Source organism: Fringilla coelebs (genome assembly GCF_963513975.1).
Source record: "Fringilla coelebs genome assembly, chromosome: 3".
Lineage (NCBI taxonomy): Eukaryota > Metazoa > Chordata > Aves > Passeriformes > Fringillidae > Fringilla > Fringilla coelebs.
The window spans coordinates 96,233,966-96,255,659 of NC_140030.1; positions in this window are offsets into that span (position 1 = coordinate 96,233,966).

Sequence of the window (21,694 nt, forward strand, 5' to 3'; positions counted from 1 at the left end):
GTCAAATAGGTATTACAGGCGGTTGTTCTCTCTGAAAACAGGCCAGTTTTGAGGGATGCAAGTGTTTGGAAATCAAGAGGCAGTTTGACTCTACCTGCATTGAGAAGCACAGAAGGGATGTGTTCCTAAATGAGCTCTGAATTTGGTGAGAATAAAAATCTGTTGAAAAGAAAGGATTTTTTGGTTGCCTTCCCAAAAGTGTTTTCCAGTCTACACAGTGCTTATAAGGAGAAGTAAAAAAAAAAAACCAAAAAACAAACCAAACCAAAAAAACCAAACCCAACCCAAATAAAAAAAACCAAAGCTCCAACAAACAGTTAAATAGAAGCCTTAGAAGATTTTGCTCAATAAATATGAAAATATGTTATCCAAAATGAGATTGTGTTTGCCAACACCCTGCTGGGGACATCAGCCGGGTGACTGTGCTGGAGCAGGGTGGGCTCTGAAACACAAGTGGAACTCTGTGAACCCAGGTTTGGGATGCCCACTACTTCTTGAGAGGCAGTGGGATGAACTGCTTACAGTTATTTGGTTGGGCCACCCCTAAACTGATTGGGCTGGGATTTACTCTAGAGTGAATTTTAAGTGAATGTTCTTAGTTGTAACAGCATACTGCATTTTAATTTGGTCATTTAGAAGCTTTGACCAAGAGAGAGCAACATGCTGTAGGAAGAGAAGCAGATAAATCTAATTTAAGTACCTTCCCTATTTTGTCAGGAAAAGGACAGGTCACTGTTGTTTGGGAAGAAAAGGTCAAAGTCCAATCTTTGCCCAGTCATGCACAATCATCACAGAAATCCATTCCTCACTGTCAGCAAGAGACAATACAGAAATAAGTGCATGATGACATCTACTTGTGTTAAAAATAGCAAAATAAAATAAACAAAAAAACCCCAAACTAAACAGTGACAGCAGCCTGTTTAGTTTAAACATCGTGGTATCAGCCCCTTTAAGCAGATGAGATTTGAGCCTCTGGGAGCGTCTGGGTTGAATCTCCCAGGCTCTTGCAGCAAAAGGGTCTCTCCGTCACTTGCTGCTCTCTTCTTTTCCCTTCATGCGCAGCCTCACACTTGCCCCAGGTGGCTGAGCTCCAAGGCACCATTGCTAGCCAATTGCCTGTGCCGTATTCTCCTGGGTGGAATAAAGATCCCTTTAAAAATAATTGTGTTTCAGTGAGGAGGGAGGCAGAAGGGCATGCTGGACCCGAGAACAAGGCTAGAGAGCTCCAGCTAGGGAGAAAAGCTGGTCTGGCCTGTTTGTTTGCCTCTCTAAAGTACTTCTTTAGGATCTGACTCCAAGTTCAAGATTTTCCATGCTGAACCTGATTTGAACCTGAATCAGAGCCCAAGTTTCCTTTGGCCATAAATCAGTTTAGGGACAAGATCTGTCCAAAGACACATGTGAGCAACTCCTGTTGGAGTTAAAGGCTGATGTGTGCGTGCACATGTCTGTACAACTGGAGGAAGGTCATGACTACGTGCCTATTTTATAAACTTTGGGTACTTGTTTGATGTGTTTTTTGCCTTTCATTGTCTCTGTGCTCAATAGAGATTCTTGTTTCTCAGTGTTTGGAAAGAACAAGGCTTCTCCTGACACTAGCTGTTCCTCACAAAATACATCATATGTAATTCTTGCCTGATTTCCATCTCAGTCAAATGTTTAAAATCAAGTTCTAGAAATGAAAAGGTCCAGGGCTATGTCCCTCTGCCTGGCATGCACATGTCGGCTCACTGTGGCTGATCAGAGTGAGCCAAAGCTATTCAAGATGTTCTGCAAGACTGAAAAGTTTGAATCATCCTCCCTGTACCTTCTACACTGCTCTGTGCCACCTCTGGGCTCTGTGGGGCTGCACACATCACATGTGTGCAGCAAGGGGTTAACCTCGAGCAGGTAGAGGATTTGTTCTAAAATAAAGCTGATGAAAGTATTCTCCTTCAGAAGAGCCATCTCCCAAAGATTCTTATCCATCTGAGATATCTTTTTCTCCATCTGAAAAGAAGGCCTCTGGATCTGAAGATAAATCTAAAAGTGTTAATTAACCGGCAGGTATTACAAGATAGGAAGAGAAAGGTTACTGGGGGAGCTGTATGGAACACGCAGGGAGCACGTGGAAAGGTTCTTACAAAATTTTTTCCCCCCATATCAGAGGAGATCACTGAAGAAATAAAAGCCAGCTTGAAGTGAGAGTGGCGCCCTCACACCTCGAATAAAGCAAAGATCCTGGACAAATACAGAATTAATTACTTCTTTAAGGCCCAGATGAAGGCTGTGTATCACAATACGTATCAGATCATGTCATCAGAGCATGTCATCAAGGGAGCAGACTTGATAAACATCTAATGGTTGCTCTATTCTGGTCCCTCTCTACAAAGGGCCAGTGCTGTTTCCATGGCATATGTGACTCAGAAAATGACAGAGTTTGCTTTCTGGTTATGATAACCTTAAACACTTAACAACTGCCTTTGCATACTGTGTTCAGGAGGCTTTTTTGTTTTTCTCCTGAAAATTAGAGTAGAAGTCAGTTCAACATCAAGTATAGAGTTGCTCTGTGTATGGAAAAAAGGTAATACCTCCAAGAACAGCACATATGAAATAGATCTCCATACCTTCCAGCTCTCAGGGAGAAGGGAAAACAACACTGGATCATATATAGCTTTGGCATAAGAGGGTGCAATTCCCACAGGGATTTGCACCCGCTTATGCCAGGACTGAGTATGGCTCATGGAACTTGCAGGGTGGTCATGTAAATAAATTACCTGGTCGTTCAGTGTATTTCTACAATGCAAAATGATGCAATATTTTTTCAAAAAGGACAGCTGTGCATTATTTTAAAAAAACAATTAATTATCTTCATTACCAGTTTGCCCTCAATATTCACCAGATTTTCAAACCATCAAGGTATCTTAAGCTTTTGTCTTTAGACAGGAGCACTGACAGTCTGAATTATACACTGCTTCCTCCTTATTAGAAGTTACTTATAATAAAAATACTGCCACTGTGGTCTTCAGTTCAATGAAGTCCATTGTAAACTCCCCAGTATAACATAAACCTCTCTAAAACACATAAAATTATTGGCTTCCAAGACCAGTCTCACTGAAAGAAAGCTCTGTATTTAGTCTTCGCTTAAAACACAGGTATTTGGGAGGATGGAATTCAAACTCCCAACTCAGTTTTAAAATGTTAGGTCCAAGGAAAGTTGACACAGACCATGTAATTTTAATTAAAGAAAGATTTTGCTCATTTATGGCCAACAGGGGCATTGTAACATTGACATATCGATGCTAAATAATTATGAGTCCATAAATAACTCAGTATATAAAAATGTTGTATAGCTGGTGCCAGGTAGCAAAGGGAAATAACACTGAAATAGTTGCTGTGCCATGTTACTGCTACAATTCCAGGGGCTAGACAGGTAATGTGATCTGACAGCTATCCAAACAGGGAATGCCACAGGCTACACTACCCACAGAGAGCACTTAGAAGTACAAAACCAAAGGCTGTCCAGTTTTGCCACCTCAGTATTTTAGCACCACTGTCACAGATGAGGATAAAGCTTTAGGAGTGGTACCAAGGAGAAAGACAGCAGAGAAATCACATGCAGAAGGAGAAATATTAAAAAGAAAATTGATGATGAATTTAAGATTTTATTATTATTATTCTAGGAGCTAGGAAAATACCACAAACTTTTTTCCATGGATAATCATCCACCTTTAAGACAGAATTCAGTTCAGATGGGATCCTGACCCTTTGGTTTTAACTCTCTATGGATTTTCAAAAGTCAAATATTCGTTGGCATGAATAACTGGGGAAAATAAACTTTAACCTCTCGCTCTGGAGTACTGATGCCAGAAAGATGGTATTTTTAAAGTTTATTTTTTGTCAAGTTTGATAAGGAGTCTTTCAGCTCCGGACCAAATGAAACATATCACACAAGTTTGTAATGGGAACTATATCCATGAGGTTTCCTGTGCCGTTGTGTGTTTTTAGAATTGTTAATATGAGTTGGTTATTCCTTTTGTAAGTTAATAATATGGTTTGATACTCAGTTTCCCCCCCATGTACTTCCCTCACGATGGTTTCTCCCTAAGTTGTTTATCCCTTGTTTTCCCACCAGCGGCTTGTCCCTCAGAAAGATTGATCCCTTGATACCTCCCTTTATGCCTTCATAAGTTTATTTCCTCCCTTTTGGTGCTGCCTGCCTCCCCCGTCTGTCACAGTAACCACCCCCCTTTATTTCGAGAATTCTCTGTGTCAACCATCCCTTATTCGATGTATGATTTGCCTCCAGGGCCTCTCCCCTCGCCTGTGCGATCCCCAGTGGCTCAGCTGTAACCCACACTCCTCCCTTGATCCTTGTTTATTGGTCACCTCGTGTCTCCTCCTATCACGCCCGCTCCCTTTATCTGTGCCTCCCCAAGCCCTCCTCCTTGGACACCCAGCCCCACCTGGGAAATAAAGCTCCTTGGCATCTATACGGGTGTTCACTTCTCCTTCCTTTGCCTCGGGACTTCCTAGCCACGCTCCTGCCTGCGCCACCCTCCCCGCAGACGGCACCGCTCCCCAGGGGTTCCGGGGAGAACCCCGGAGTGGCGGATCTCGTGGCCATCCCCAGCCGCATTCCGGGAGCGGCTAGCCGGCACTCGTCCAGCTCCTGTGGCTGAGGAGCAGGTTACAGTTTCCCAAATATGTTTCTGCTCTGTGCTATTTGCTGTGATAACACTTGAAACTGTCCACTTGAAACTTGTGATAACACTTGAAACTGCTTTGAGATCAATGCATTTTTTAAGCAATGAAAATGAGGATGATGGTAAATTCGAGGCATCCTCCGGATTTCCTGTCATCCTCATCTCCAATAGACAATCAAGCAATCTGTTTAAAGCTTCACAGAGAGTTGCTCACTATTGAATTTGAAATTAAAACGTTCCCCACTTCTTTAACTGTAAGATAGTAACCATATGCCAAAGTTTCCTAGGAATGCTCATCACTTACAAAAGCTCTATGGCTTAAGAAATACTTTTCCCTATTTGTTTTCCAAGATTATCCTTCCAGGTTCATCTGCTACTTTTGTGCTCCTTTCCCTTTGGAAAGGCTCAGTGGTTTCAAGTAGCTCTTGATTATGAGAGTTATATTGATTATGGGCTATATGGTCCAAAATGAAGGCAGCTGACCACATGTCCCCAACAAGGAGTCAACTAACACAGCTCAGACGAGAATATCTAACAGCAAACACCTTGCCCTGGATAAAACTTGTTTATTTTATCCAAAGACAGCAGTGATACTAGGAGATTTGGTAAAGTGAAGGCTTGAAGTACAACTGCTGAAGAGGAATAAAAAGGAAATGCTTGAACTGCTCCTTGCATCTGCCAGAACTAAGACTACTGCAGTCCAAGAAAACCCTTGCAGCCAGCATACTGTATGGGTTTAGTAATTTACCCCTGAAGATTTAGTTTTCCATGCTTGGATTTGGTTCATTGCCCCTCTCACACCTACCTTCAGACCTTTGTGCACACTCCAAGCTGCCCCTGTAAGTATAGTCAAGTTTGATTTTCATTAGTGTATTAGAGCAGAAAAAATAAAGAAGCCCTTTCCCTCAAGGAAATAGTCTTCAAATACCTTGTTCTCGGATCAGTGTCTGTACATTCAGTGCCAGACAGACACAGCCAGTCCTACACACACTGCTGGAAGGCCAAGCAGCACTAGGGCTGTGAGAAACCCAGGTCTCCTCCAGGTTCTCACATGCCGGCTGTCGGGATGCAGGCAGCCACCACTGCCAGGTCTCTGCAACTGCGAGTGGTTTATGAGCAGCAGAAGTGCCAAATAAAGCCCAGGGACACTTCCACGTGCCAAGGTTGCTGAGGGGGTTTTGTTTTGACCCCACTTAACTCCTATCACATCTTTGCTGTGGGTGCAGCCTTTTTTCATCTTAAAAAAATCAAGACATTTCCTTTCCCATCGTTTGGGAAAAGAATAGGCTGATCCTACTCCAACCAAAATGGCACCTCCCACTGAATGATTTTTTCCCTCTCATTCCTTTCCTTCCCCAAAGTGACAGCTGCCTTGTGGATACTGTTGCAAGAACCAAAGTTACAGGCAGACCTGACTGCTTGTTAGCACAATTTGCTCCACTCAAAGCCTTAATTTGTCCTTTTTTAAGAAAGAGAATACACTCAGACCCCTAGTCTCTCCTTGCAGGTTGTTGTATTGCACTAAATAGATAATTTAGCTGTTATTTTGCACCGAGTTGGTATTTTGCACTGAATAGTATGTATCCTCGTGGGACTCCCCTCTTATATCACATGGTCTTTCCTCCCCCAAGCCCTGGTGGTGGTCTCTTCACAGGTTATTCTCTCCCATGACTTGTATCCCATTGGCTGTGTTCCCTCTTGTCCGCCCTCCCCGCCCCCTCCCCAGCCCCTTCCCCTGGGTTCAAAATCTCTCAACATGAGAAATTCTGCCTCTTTTCCCTCAGGGATGTCGCCTTGATTGCCAGGTGGCTCCTATCTAGGAATAAAGTGGGACTCTGGTCCCAAGAGGAAAGAGTCCCTCGAGTCTTTCACTTTTGTCCTTGTAAGGCTGCGAGGGGTGAGGGTCCAGAGCCAGCTGGATTGGACCCTCAAGGGCCCTGAGAGAAGTCAGCCTTTACAGCAGGTGAAACCCAGACCTCAGTTTTGGATCCGAAATGTATGCTTGTGGACTGGTTTCACAGAGCTAGGGAGTAGTCTAGACAAGAGGGTACCCTTGAGTCTTCACGATGACTCACAGGAGCTTGCAGTGGTCACTTATCACCACATTTATTTAGGAGGGGAGCTTTGCCAAGGCCTCAGCGCTGCCCATATTCTATCCCATCCAAACCAATTAGGCTTTGAGGATGTTTTCAAACCCAAGAGGACCAGAGCATGTTTAGGACAGAGGGCACAAGTGCTCAGTTCACTGCAAAAGAGACACAAGCCACCCGCCATAAACTCACACGCAAACCAAGCATTGGGAATTCTAATAAAATTATCACTTCACTGTTTGCTGAATCCTGCCAGATGATAGAAAACCAAGGGAAAAAAATGCAGCTTGAAGGAGCATCTCATGACTAAAGGGCTTTGGGCATTTAATCCGGAGTGATTCATTAATTCATTGATCAGAGTGCACAGGCCCAGGAGAAATGGAGACAAAGCATAAAACTGAGAAACCTAAGCAGGACAAAAGCAAGCTGGATAACACAGTCCACAGTTTATTGTTACAAAATGAGCCTGGGCTGGCAGAGAGGAACCACTGACTTCTGGGTGGCTTTTCCACCAGTTCTAGGATCCATTTCCCTGATGGAACAGAGGCATCCCTGTAGGGAAGCCACCAATATGGCTACTACCACCTTGGTGGACCCAGCTTTGACAATCACATGCATTTGTACACATTTTTTAACTGGTCAGAATTAAGAGTCAGAGCTTTTACCTTATTTTATACCATCTTCCCTATGAGGCTCCATGATCCCCTAAAAATAAACCAACAGAACCCCTAATATTAGTCCCATGGCCTGATGCACTCAGTTCAAAGGAAAGAGCAATGTGTGCCTGTGCAGATGGTTTGCTTTCCAAGAGGGCTTTGTGATTTGTCAAATTAACACCTGGAATATGAGGCAAGGAGGAGTTTCATCCCCAGGCAGAGTGGGTCATCCCCAAAGTTTCCTCACGACCTCTTTTGCAGAGGTGGTTCCCAGAAGAGGGAGAGAGTGAGCGGATGTACCCTTGCTGTGTGTGGCCTACCTCCTATTCCCAAGCTCTTAGCTCCTTAATTACCCTCCTTCCGAAGGGTCAGGCTTTGGCTGAAGAATACCCTGCACTCAGTTATGCCTCATCCTAATGAATGCTAATAAAAAGCATTTAGATGACTAATGCAACATAAAACTCTGCTTTATTCCATTGCATCTGCTTAATAAGAACCTCATTTAGTATCAAATTACTGCCTGCTCAGCCAAGGCCTTGTATTTGTGGTAACAGGACTGTGAGGTGGGAATCAAGAGCTGCAATATGGAAATTCCTCACTAATATTCTCTGCAGGGCTGTGCAATTACTTAATTCATTTAGCTGAGCCAGTCTGATGGCTCAGCCAACTGTTTCACAACACTGAGCCTAGTGCTAGGCAACTGGCCTCCCCATGGGCCGTCCTGCTGGATCGCTTTTCCTGGGACCCAGCTATTAACAGTTGCTTGGGGGATTTCAAAGAGGATCACAGATAGTGTTACCAAATGAATGGGTTTGTAGTAGCGAACATGAAATCCTGCTTCCTCCCAGTCAATCAAATGCCAGCCAGAGGATGCCCCATGAGACAGCAGCCACAAAGAAACAGCATGGCTGGGTTTGACCTCTGTTACTTGTATCCGGGAGCATCAGTGCATGGACAAGTGTCTGCATTTAAAAATATTCCCTCTTGCAGTTTTAGAGAACACTGCTCCAAAACTCCACTGTCCCTCCTCCCCACAGCTGCTTGACTCAGCTGGCTCCTGTAGAAACTAAAGTTCTCCATACTGCACCTCAGATCTTTTGGGAAAATTTTGAAAAATGTAAACAGTGATGATTCCCAGCTCTCATGAACAATGACTTACCAGAAGCACTTTTGCACACATTCCTTACAGCTTTAATCAAACCTTAGACAATAATATTTTAAAGGAAAGGATTTAGTCAGTATACTTGAATTTGGAGAAGGAATCGTACTAAAAAGAATGCTAAGTGTTACCATTCATAAGCCATGAGTGTTAAAAACAGTTAAAAAACATCCTCTCATTGGTTTGACTCTATACACAGTTTTGGCAAGTCAAAATACTGAAACGTTTTGTCCAGTCCTGGTTTACACTTGTAAAATAAAAGCTACTGTAAAAAAAAGGAGAGGGTGTAAAAAAAACCCTCCCAACCCACAAATGTGTTTCAGCAGCTGCCTTATAGTGGAATTTAAAGCATTTTATTTACTTAGCTCAGTAAGAAGCAACAAGATTATAGAATACATATGTCTTCACAGGAGGAAAGTGGTCTAAAAAATGTGATGAACAGCAGTAAAAAATTACTCATGACGCTCAAGTCAGTCTGACTCAGGGTATACCATGATGGACCCAGGCTAACAAGCAAAGCAATAGTTCTGCTAGTATCATTTTCAAAACAGATGTCTGTCTCGGAGATATGGTTTCACCAAATAAGTTATTGAGCTCAGGGAAAGATGTGGATGGAAGGCAATAGATCTGCAGCAAGTCAGACTATGAGTAGTATTGGACAGGGTATGCTACAAGGGCAGAGAACTGCAAGAGAAGAAAAAAATTACCCTGAGGAATCCCACTGGTAAGAGAAACTTACCCAACTCATTTGAGAAGCACAGCTGGGCAAACTCCTGCTGTGCAGGGACTCCCTCCATGCAGGGCATTGCCCTGGAAACAAGACAGCTTGTCCCTACAAATCCCTGCCTGAATGGTCCTATTTTCACCATGACTTTCCAGCCTTGCAGGCACCCTTGCAGACAGCACACACATACTAACACTGGGCAGAAAAAAAAAAAAACATAGGAAAACAAATATTCTAGCATATATTGTCCTATAAGAGGAAGAACCACACAGAGGACCAGGAAACTCGAAATGTTTCATGGCTCCCCAGGGCCAGCAGATGTCCCGAGGGCTGTGGAGACAAGCGTTTGTGGGAAAGGTCAGTGGCTGCATTACACACCGAGGCTGCTACCTCCACGCCACATCCACCTCTCTGGGAGGCAGAAAGAGGTGGATCAGGGGCACAGGGTAGCAAAGAAGCACTGGAAAACTGGATATATCTGCAACAACACACTCATACATCTGAGTGTCTGCATTTTGTAGGAAATAATGACTCCCATCTCTTCCTGCTACATAAGGACTTCTGCAGATGGCTTTTGTGGTTCTAAAGCTGGATCAATACAATCAGTTTCTGCCTTCACCACTGCTGTCTCGTTTTACCACTTGCACAGTTCTTGCACTCCTGCTCCTTATAAAATGCTTGGAAAACAAAACTTTGCCCAACTTTGGTAGCTACAAAAAGCTGTTTTGCACAGCAATCTATTGCTTTCCACATTCCCCTCTTTCACTTTCTTCCCAGAAAGAAAAGCTGGATGATTTGAAGAATATTTTCAACCTCCCTTGCATACAAAAAAATAATTCCCCTTGTATGGCCTCCCACTCCCACCCCCATCTACTTTCCTGTGCTGTAAGCCATGGATTGTCACTAGCAACACACCAAACACAAAATTCAGTAGCAACCTGGGGCCTATCAGGATTGAGCCTTTGAATCTTGTCCGATTTTTCTTTCAGTGGCAGGTTTCAGTGGATTTCTGGGAAAGACCTGAAGTAGTTCAGATTTTACTTAAAGCTGGAAATGCACTTCATGGGATGGACAGTTGATGGGAACAACCCAACCCTTTTTTATCTATGGATACACAAACCATGGCCAAACTTTGGATTGGAAAAGGAATCCTTCTTCTCCACAAAGGCCCCATTTATGATGAATTTTAAAGGAAACAACCTTGCTCTACTGTCAGCTTTGCCAGTTGTCCAAATCAAAGCCAGGATGTGCCTTCAGCTGCAAGGCTTAAAGCAAGACTTAAAAGCATGAACCCCCCATCTGGGCATCTAATGTTGCTTACACACCTGCTGAGAGGGGACCACTGTTATGTCCAAAATTGCTTCTGAGAGGGAACTTCCAAGCAGGAGCAATGTGACTCCACGAGACCTATGGCATTAAAAACTTGAAGCTGTTTTACACCTTCCCCAGCAACATTGCAGTTGTATTGTCACACACTTCGCTGTCCATTTCCAGGTATACTACCAACTCCCAATCAACCACTACTACATTTTAAAAATCATTCAGCTAATGTACTCCATAAGTTTTTTGACTAGCACAAGGCATATTTATGGTGCAGTTTCCCTACTCTAATGCAAAATACCAGAATGAGCCAACACTGAAAAAAAAAAAAGGAAGAAAAAGTCAAGTTCTAAGCCAGTAAGTCTAATGAACAGACAAGAAAGCGGATGAAAACCTGTGCAGTCTTCCAGTAAGAGATGGCATCCCTGGGCTTGTGTTCAGCCTGACAGCTCCCCATTTGCCAGTTATCATGGGTGTGGGGAACAGCAGTGGGATCAAAATCACAGACCCATAAGGGATGAAGTACCATAAGGAGGGAGGTCCCCACACTGTACTGAAAAATCCAGGTGACCTCTGGGCAGATGTGTGCTGAGAGAAAGAAAATGTTTTCCTACACCTACAAAGCCCTTCCAAATCCCTGCCTAAGCTCAGAAGCTGGCAGAGCCTCCTAGGTTTGTAGAACTATGGACAGAGGAGGTGAAGAGACCCTGACATACAGCAGCTGGTGACAGAGCCACTCAAACCTTCATGACCACCCTTCCCAGCCTGGGTACAATGGTCACCACAAAGTTTTGCAACCCCTGGAAGGCAGCCACTGAGCAGGGCTGATGCCTCCAGAGCACGGCAGAGAAGTGAGCATATGGAAGGACACAGTGTCCTCTAGAGGTTGAAAAATACCTTTTAATTTGGTCACAGAGTGAGCACTGGACAGCAGGATTGTTCCACAAGACCAGGAGGAAATGCTCCAGTCTGGCAAAGTACAAGGGTGGAGAACCATTGCTGGACAGGGGAGGGACAGGCAGGTGTAGAGTCACACCACCTGGTTCCATTGCAGCGCCCCCAGAACAATGGAGATGGCCAAAATTCACTTACTGAGGTCCAAACTGCATCCATAAAATAGCTCCCCAAGGCTCCCAGATGTCAACCCCCAAATCTGGCAGCTTTGCTGCCAACCTCTTCTACTCCTGGAGGGGGGTTATAGGCGTTTAAGTTGCCAAAAATAATCAGCCTGGTGCTGGGTGGTCACACAGGGAGGTGGCCCCACACGGAGGGGTGGCTGCTTGGTCTGGACTCCTAGATCAGGTAAAACAACCTTTGTGGGGATAAGGAGGAAAAAAATACATGAAAGTGCTCTGTGAAGTACTGCTTTGGGCCAGGAGCTGTTTCTAGTGTTTCTAAATAGGAGGAGCTCATGAATTTGAGTAGTCCTGCGAGGCTTCATACAGTCGTGGAAAATGAGGCTCTTAAGTGCTCTAAACTGGCTTTCAGCTAGAATCCTTATAAAATCAGGAATGTCTTCTGCATATCTTTCAAAAGTAGCCATGGCTTAAATAAAGCATCTTTGGGAAGAGAGGAAAAAACATAACATTGCTGAAATAGGCTCAACATTCTTGCCAGAGGCAATGTTCCATGAAAATAGGTGTTCACACAGAAGATCCAGACCCTTTCCCCCGTATCAGCGCAGTGTAGCTGGCGATAAACACCAGCCACCACAGGAACACAGGCAAAAAATCCCTGCACAAGGAAGAGCATGCGGAGTAAAAACACAAACCAAGTACCTGGAGCAGCACAGAGACAAGACCAGTTTCCCTGACTAGTTTCTTGCTGCCCTCTCTTATCCCTGCTGGATTCAGCAGTCAGCCTAAACTCAAAACACTGCAAAGGGCTCTTCCAGTCAGAAGGATAAAATCAGATTTGCAAATGCTGTGTCTTTGCAAGACACTATTGCATCCAATTAAGTATGAAGGTCTGACGTTTGACAAACCAAGAATCAAAAGAATGAAAGACAAACCCACACACATTGCCACACCCTTTTCCCTTCTTATCATCTCTTAGCTGTTGGCTGCTGCTGCTATTCCCTCAAAATAGATATTACAGAGACTTTCCTGCCATTCACTCATCCCAGGAGTCCCAGCAAAGACTTTCTTGGTCAGTCAGGTCTTGAAGGTCCATCTTTTGAGCGCCAAATTCTATTATTGTGAATGTTACTCAACAAAAGAGCATTCAGCAACTCCCTTTAGCCCAAGGAAGGAGGACAGCTGTTCCTCCCACCACCCTTTTGGCTTGGCTTTAGACCATGCAAAGCTGGGGAAGTCAACCACAATATAAATAATTATTTGTAAACCGGTAATGGCTGTAGAGCAACAGATACCTAGGAGCTCTGCTCCGTGGAGGGAATGCTCAGAGTGCCAATATCCTGCTTGTTCACCATTGAGAAACCAGATGACCACAAGAGGACTGAAAGCCTTTGAGAGACATAAAAAGAATACTCAGTTTCTGCTAGACCTCCAAATTCTAGCCTAGGTGAGGGAGGAGAATGAAAAGTGAATTCTAATGGGTTTTTTGAAGCAGCTCTGACTAGTGGCCAAGCTTGACCATGTGTGACACTGGCTGAACTGATGGGAGGTTTAATCCCATAGCAGTAGGTTACCACTGCACCCCAAGCATCTTCAGTACATCCAGTGGGGCTGAAACAGAAATAGATCTTCCTGCTCAGGAAGCATGATCAAGGCAGGCTGTAGGATTAGCTGTGAGCTCAACACCCTGGGAACCACATATTGCTTACATTTTAAAGTAGCAAAATGTACTAAGAAGTGAAAAAAAAAAAAATTTTGTGCAAATCCCACTCCTACAGGGTTTCTAAGCATGAAAATACAAACAAACACAAACCAAAGTCCCTCAGTGCTAAGTTCACCTGAAGACACAAAGCTCCATTTTTCTAGATCAGGCCAATGGATCTCGGCTTGGTAGAAAATCAGAAAAGTTTCTGAGTCAGGAGAGCCAGTGGCTCTCTCAGGCAGGGAGAAACAGCCTTACTTGCAGGAACAGCAGGTTGGAAGCTGCACTGCTGCGGCGTGCCCAGAAGATGACAGTGTTTGTTAAAATTTTGTCACTACAGTCCCTGGACAGCTGCAATACGTGCCTGAGCAGGACCCAACGATTCCAGTATTTGAAAAGAGCATTACTGAAGGAAAAAAAAAGATATTGAGAAAAAAATATGCTGGTTTGGTTGGTTTTCTGCTCTCTTTTTGAAGAGCTTGTCTCTGAGCCAAGCAGAAAATGCTGCACGCTGAAGCAATACTCATTTTTATCTTGTTTTTCATACATGCTTAAGACCACAAAAGATACAAAATTTTCCTTGGAGTAAATTAGGATCTCTGTAATACAATCAGTAGCTTTGCATCTGTCCCAAGCATTTTCCACTTCCAGGGACAGATGATATAAATTCATGGCTTTTTTCTTTTCTTGTCTTTAGATTTCTCTCATTTGTGTTTTTATTCATGGAAATTATTTACTATTTAATAACTTAAGAAATTCTAATCTGGCAAAAAACAACTACTGACACGATCCTCCCTGAAGAGCTGCTGTGTTAGACAAGCAAGCAAGGACTGTGTGAATACACATGGGACCGTCTCTCTCTGGTCCCTAAACTATAATTAGAGCAGGGACATTGCTCATGCACCCCTGTAGCACTGCTCAGCGCAGCAGCAGCAGCCGCCTCCTCGTTGGGATTTATTGGTTTGCAGGTTTTGCTCTGGCACAAGCCAGCACCCAAAACACCAAACAACCAGGAATCAGCCCAAACATGAGTTCTTACCTCATCTCAGAGAGTTTCTGGACTCCTCAACCTGAGGGGATCCCCCGCTGAAGAAGATCACTTTCTTCTCTCTGGGTAGGTCCCTCCTGAAATTTTTAAAGAAGTGAAGGTCACAAACCTGTCTCACCCCTCAGAAAAGTATTCCTGCATTGGACAGAATAACTCAAGGAGCAGATTATGGTCCAGTGAAGGACAATTGGTAAGTATTAGTGCTCCAGAATCCCAAACTGGTCATGTTTTGCACACTAAATGCTGATATTATGTTTTAACTCTTTCACCTGTCTTGGCAATAACTATGGATTTGGATGATTTTGTTTACTATTGTTAGCATCAGTAGCTGTCAGAACAGTTTCCTTGAAGGTTTTCTACCTCCTTTCTAGGAATCTGGTATACTTGAGAAAAAAAAAATCCAAGAGAAGACTAGTACACATTTCTGTGTTTTCAGAGTTTCCTATATTTGTACACATCAATAAATGGAGAGTACAAGCACATTAGAGGTGTCATCTCAATTGTTTTGCTTAATTTTTCGTTAGTTCTATACCGCTTTACTCACATTCTTGGGGAGCTTGAAAACAACACAGCCTTTTTAAATTTTTACCAATATTATCTTGTCATTAACAACTTTGAGACTGCATTTCAAGACTAGAAAGGACCATTAGTATGAACTGCCACAGCTTTCCCTGATCCCCTGCACTATTTAAAATTTTCCACTTTTAACTTGCCTTAAACTCTGACTGAACTCTGGTTACTGTTAGCCAGCCATAAAGAGCCACAGGGGTAGTCTTCTAGCCCATACACATGGATCCCAAAGTTACCCTGAACACCTTGATTTGATAGCAACCTTTTCCTTCCTGCGAACACCTAATACCTTTTAGATGTAAAAGTCAAGTTAACACTTTTCTGGACTGGAAGTAACTTAATAATTTCCCTTTATAATAGCAGGAAAAAAAAAGATGACAGCCTAATCATAGTCTATAAAATAAGGCAGATCATTACATTGTACTCCACCCTTAAGTATAACTTCTCTCCTAAAAGCCAAACCTGATAAATAGTACTCTTTCTCCAGACTCTACAATCAGGAGTAGCTTCTCCAATGCAAGACACAAAAGACCAACTCTTTGAATCTCAGGAGACTAAAAAATCCTCCTGAGTAGAGTGAAACAGAAACAGCAGCAACCAGCTATTCTCTTACAGCATTGATCTTCACACAGGTGTTTTGATTAGGACACACCTACTTCTACCTTATAACCCATATGATAACATCCAGCTGGCTTCTCTCTCCAAGCAGCAGGTACTTCTCTACCTTGAGCTTTTCCCTTATTGTACCTATGGAATGGGTTTTCTTCCCTCTCCATGAGAAGCATGTCCTCATGGCACCTTCTCTGATAGCACTGCAGGTGTTGGATGACTCTCTTAGGAAAAAAAACGACCTCTTAACTCACCTCCCACTAAAGCTATGTGAAAAAACCACATTTTCCCACACTATTGTGTGTATGTAACAGTTAAGCTGCGAGACTTGTGTGAAAGGCATTAGGTGGTCTCTCTCTGTACAGGCACTGCCTGCCCTTACAAACACAGCATGCCTCCATTTGGTATTGGCAGACTTTCCTCCTCTGGGGTGCTAGGACTCCACATGTTTCTCTTTTCCTTCCTGAAATAAGAGTTATTTTCCTTATGATGGGTTGGGAAACAAAGCCTGAAAGCAGTATCCTGCCCAAAAATGAGGGTGTGGTCACCAGAAACAAGGAAACAGTTCAAAAGAGTTTTCTCCCTGCCTTTAATAGGCAGCTTAAATACCTCTCAGATCAGCAGGCCATGGCAAGGACAACCATATACCCATGGCACATGGGGCTAGGGATGCCCTGGGATAGACACTTGTTGTGAAGGTCAAAGATCTCAGAGATGCCCCCTTGAGCACCACTACTCTCTTTGAGTTCTGTGGGGGGATGGAATGTAAGAGACTAGAAATGGTGCAGAAGGCAATCTCACCCCTGAGGAGTTGCAGCTGTACTAATTACCAAGGATTGAGAACAGGCCTGCCCTTAATGGGCCCCAGCTATGTCCAATAAGGATGACTGCTCTAAAAGAGTGGGTTAGTTAGTTGAGAGGAGAGTTGGAGGTTGTTGGCTATGCTGTGAAGAGTTGCCCATGAGAAATCACTGAGAAGGTATGGAAGTTTTGCAATAAGATAACTACAGAGTTCATCAACTGAGTGTGAGAAATTAACCTACATTCTTCTCACACTAAAAATTTGCCATTCAAGTGAATCTCTGAGTTCATCTTGAGCTATCTGACCTAGTCAGACACTCCTCCTCTGGCTCTGGAGATCAGTCTCTTGACATTGTTCATGCTTCCACAGAAATAATTATTCATTCAAGTGGGTTTAGGCAGGTAGGAACATCTCTGGGCTACCCAAACATGGACAATATGGCCCTTCAGGAAAGAACCTTCAGCCTCCTGAAGACATTAGGAATCCCAGAGTTTCATAGATGATGTGGTAGGAGAAGGACTCTGATACAGGGATGAATATCCTCCAAGGGAGCAGATGTGATACAAGAGCCTTTGGAAAAGACCCAGCAATCCTGCCTGCTAGGGGGGAGGGGGGAGAATCCTGCTTACAAGAAGATGTTCCTCTTTGCAGAGGAAGGTGATGACAGCTGGGATGAGGAAAGGCGAAGAAAATGCAAGGCAGAGCCCTGTGTGGGGAAAGGTTGCTCCCCTACCTGCCACAGCTAGCTCGTGCTCAGAGCCACCAAACGAGTCATGGCTACAACCAGCCTACACTGTGGGAAGGGCTCACAGCCCACACATCCCTGTCTCTGGGCAATTTCCCTCTATCTACCTCCAGGGCTGGCTCTAGGGATGAAAAAGCAGCAGCTCTTTCCTTGGAGGGGAGGGCAGTAGATGCAGAAAAAGTGAGGAAGGCAATGGCTGTGTCTGCCAGCTCCAACTGCTTCTGGGCCATGGCTGAGCACCACCAGGAACCACAGGAGTGGGATGCTACTGTTCAACTGAGCTGCTATCTCTACAGGGCAAGCATCCCACCTGCTTTGAATGGCTTTCTTGTCTTCTTAATTCCCTCCTCTTCAGCCTTTCCTGCCCATTACCCCTAGTTTCAGGGAAGAAAAGAGAAACATAATAGAGGGAAATATTAATGAACCAATGTCGTTGCTGTTTATTAAGTTTTACATGTTCAGCAACAAATCTATGCCGTGCCTGTTGCTTTAATTAGCTGTCTCTCAGTGAGGAAAATCAGGGCTGTGAAGAGCTGATACAGCTGAATAATTCTTTGGGAAATACTGCTTGAGGTTTGACCAGAAATTTGTCATTGCTGTTAGTAAATACTCCCAAGTCACCAGAAAGAAGGGCTGGGAGGCCTAGCAGTGGGATCCTGTGCCAGGTGAGGTGACACAGATGTGGCAGAGGCTGTCCCCAGTATGCAGTGTACAGTGGCTTAGTGCCAGCCCTTTCCATGCTGGCAGTAATGCCCATGAGCAGTGGGGAAACTGGGCCAAGAAGGGACAAATTTGACCCACAGAACATGAAGAAGGGCCAAGAGTAAGTGAATGACTATCAGGTTGCTCTTCTCTGCTCTCCCAATTCATAAGAAGGAAAACTTTGCCCAAGCATGACCCAGCACTGATATGGAGCCCTCTTTCATCTACTGTCTCTCCCTATACACAGGCAAGGAGCAAACCATACATCTTCCTTGAATTTAAGGCGGGAGGAGAAGGAAACCTTTATTTCAGAGGGAGATGCCAGGCATCCGGACTCTGTCTTATTTTGTGCGATGAACATGTAGCACCAGATGACATTTGCCTTTCAGCTGGGTGGGTGGCTCTTACCTTTCTGTACACCATACACAGCAAAGGCTTTTGCCACACACAGGGAGACACCGAGCTTGAGGTAAAACCTTGGAGCAAATTGCATGGCAGCCGGAGCAACCCAATAAGTGGAGCCTTCACTGAGAGGTGTGAGAAAGGAGCAGGCTGTGTATCAAAAGGGTGGGTGTCTCATCATGTGAGAGAATGGCCCAAAAGGAAGCTAGGAATAAATCTGTTGTTGCTGGGTGGGCTTAATGGCTCCAGGAAATCGAATTGTGTATTCACAGCTCTTTGGAAACTGGAACGACTTGAGCTGCTTTGGGTTAACCCATTCGTGCCCCCCTGGCCTTAGCCTTGTGCAAACACCCAGTTTTATTTCCAGAGCAATTACAGGACACTAATGTGAAACGCTTCCCAGGGGACGGCCAACCCAGTTTCTCAGCACCCAAAGCTCAGAGCAATTTAACTGAGTGCAGGAGACTTCAAGTGCATACCCATACCAGACCTTCACACCCTGGGACATTAGCCAGGAGATTATCAGCATCATCTGATAACTCCTATTTTGCACCTTCTGAGAACTTGTTCTCTGAGTGCTTTTCAGCCAGATACAGAGGATTCCCCAGAGAAGTGCAGTGAGCAGGAAAATACTGTGGAAAATACAGGAGACATCCTGAGATACTCACAGGTGGTACCTGTGGGACTGGTGACAAGGGCTTTGAGACCGACACCCGACTGCATGTTTTGGATTTTCCCAGTTCCTGTGGAAAATGCACAGGCAGGGAAGGAGGTGTGGGATGCTCCCAGAGGTCCCCTGTTGGTGGTTGTGGAAGTTTGTCCCTACAGCAGGATATGCTATGGAGCTCGCTGATCCTGCTGCAAGTATGCCATGGGACAGGTCTGCCCCGTAGAAATGACAGACAGAGGAGCCACTCTGAGCTGTAACCATCTGAGAGTGCAGCACCACTGGGTCATGATTGTCCTCTCTGGGCCTCACTGACTCAAGCCCCAGCTGTGTGGTGTGACACAGCTCTCCTGCAGATACACCTCCATCACCACACCAAACCTATCTGCTACTGCACTCACCAGGCTTGAGATCCATGTCTGGCTGTGACTGATTGCCCCTTTAATTTATCTCTGCGTAGGAATTGGTTCTTCCATGTCTGTACACTGCAAATAAACTCCTTTAATTGAAGCTTTCTGACCTTGTAGGCTAATGTCTTGACACAGTTCATCTCTTGGTGTCTGCCAGGCAATGAGTTGACATGTTTTGCAACAAGCATTAAAAGGCAGTACAAGGAAACCCTAAGCCAGGAAAGGTGGCAACCTACCCAGCTGGAAACTCACACTGTTCTCTATTTTGATTATGCATTCAGAGCTTAATTCTGTTTTTTTCAAACCCTTGTAGAAAGACCCTCATGGTGTGTTGATACTAAGAACCAAGTCCTACTTCTTAAAACAAAATAAGTAGAGGGAGACACCATCTCCCTTCTATATCAAAACCTTGCCTCATTTTGTTGGTTACATTTAAGCCAAGAAGAATTCTTACAGTGTCCAGAATCAAGATTAAATTTAAAATCCACAAGAGCTGGCAGGTTAACCCCAGCAGAGCCTGGAGATGTGTCCTTAGCCTGTGTAAATTTTAATTCCACTGTTTGACTGATACCTGTGGGATTGTCGTTTCTTCCAACTCATTTATGATTTCACATGGGATACTGCCCTCCACTGATACTGCAGTTTTCCTTTCAGGAGCAGAAGATGATTCACAGTACTTAATATCTGATAAATGTAGGCAGCATCAAGGCACACATACTAGTGTATAACAGATGAATGGCAATAATAAACAGATCATCAGAGGCCATGTTAGAGCCAAATTTGTGTGTGCACACATCCCAGGCAATGCTGCAGAGAAGAATGAATTAGCTCCACAAAGAGAGCACCCTTACCCAAAGACTCCCTCTCCAAGGTGCAGGGAAGTGCCAAAGTATTTCTGCACTCACCCACTGTCACAGCTGAGTAAGCCAACAGCCTGTAAGTTACACTGTGACTGCCCTTGCTTGTCAGTCAGCCTCTTCACACCAAGTCTCATCTTCTTTACTGGAAATAAAGATCATTCTAACCCCACTTTACAGCTGTGCTCACTCAGGGCTCTGGCAACATTCTCACACGTACTGAAACCTCCACATGTCTGCTGCTGCCATGAGGCTCTTGGAGCTGTACCTTTGTGCCACAAACCTAACTAATTTCCTACCTCTTGGAGTCTGGTGGCTTTTGCAAAGCAGACAAGATGAACAGAGTGTCAAGAAGAATTGTTGTAGGCAAATGTCAACAGTTCCCATGGTCCCATTTGTGACTCTTGGGCAAGCAGCTTAGAGTTCTTGCTGGCACGATTACCTGATTGATAGCTTGGGTGTCTCCTGGTGCCCCAGTTCCAGGTTTGGCAGTCAGGGCTCTCTGGCTTTTCACCCTGCTGCTTCACCACCAAATCTTTCCTGACCCGTCTCTCCTTAAGTCCCACATCTTTCAACTACAGCAATATATCCCATTCCCAAAAAACATTGGGAAATATATTTGTCTGCTTTGCAGAAGCAGCTGAGTTTGTTTATACAGCTGAGTCCATGTGTTAAGATGAGGAATTGAATTATTCACTGCATGTCTCAGACCTTGATGGCTAAATTGGGATTTACTTCTTTATCTTCCAGGAAGGAGGGGAAGTGGAGGCTGAGGCAGAGGAAAAGTCTAGCAGAAAGAGGCCATGCTGTGTCCCTGTGCTCCAATGCTGGGAGCTCTGTGGATGTTATAATTAACCACCAATAGCAAGACAGGAGCAGGGTGGTACCAGGGGAATTACAGTCTCACAAACCCTGTTATTAAATAGTCACGCATGGTGCTACCTCTCTTACATTTCTTAGGGTTTGTTTACCTTTTTTAATAAAAAGGAACAATAACTCCCAGGCAATTTCCACAAGATTTTAACATGTCTGTATTAAACATCAAACTGGAGCCTCTGGATTACAAACAAAACCACCCAAGCTTTTTATGCTGTTTGAAAGGTGTTGTGAAGGGAAAGGCCTGGTTGTGCACATACTGTGGAATGTGCAATGGCAGTCTGTGCTCCCCACAGTGACTTTGGGGGACACATAGAGACATCCTAATGGAGATCACCTGGCAGAATGTAAAAGATTGAGAACCTTTAATAAACTGACTTCTGTAGTATATCTCAAGATAGTATGCACAGATGGAAGTGTCTACATCATTTGAATGCCCTCTGGAAGCTTTTGCATCTTAAAGAAATGAATCATGGAAGAGGTCCCATTGGGTACAGTCAAACTAAGCAGTTTCTCACTCTTTCCCTCTTCTGCCCACTGCCCAGGGTGAAATGGCCAGGGTATTGCGAGAGGAAAAGAGGAAATCCTGACACC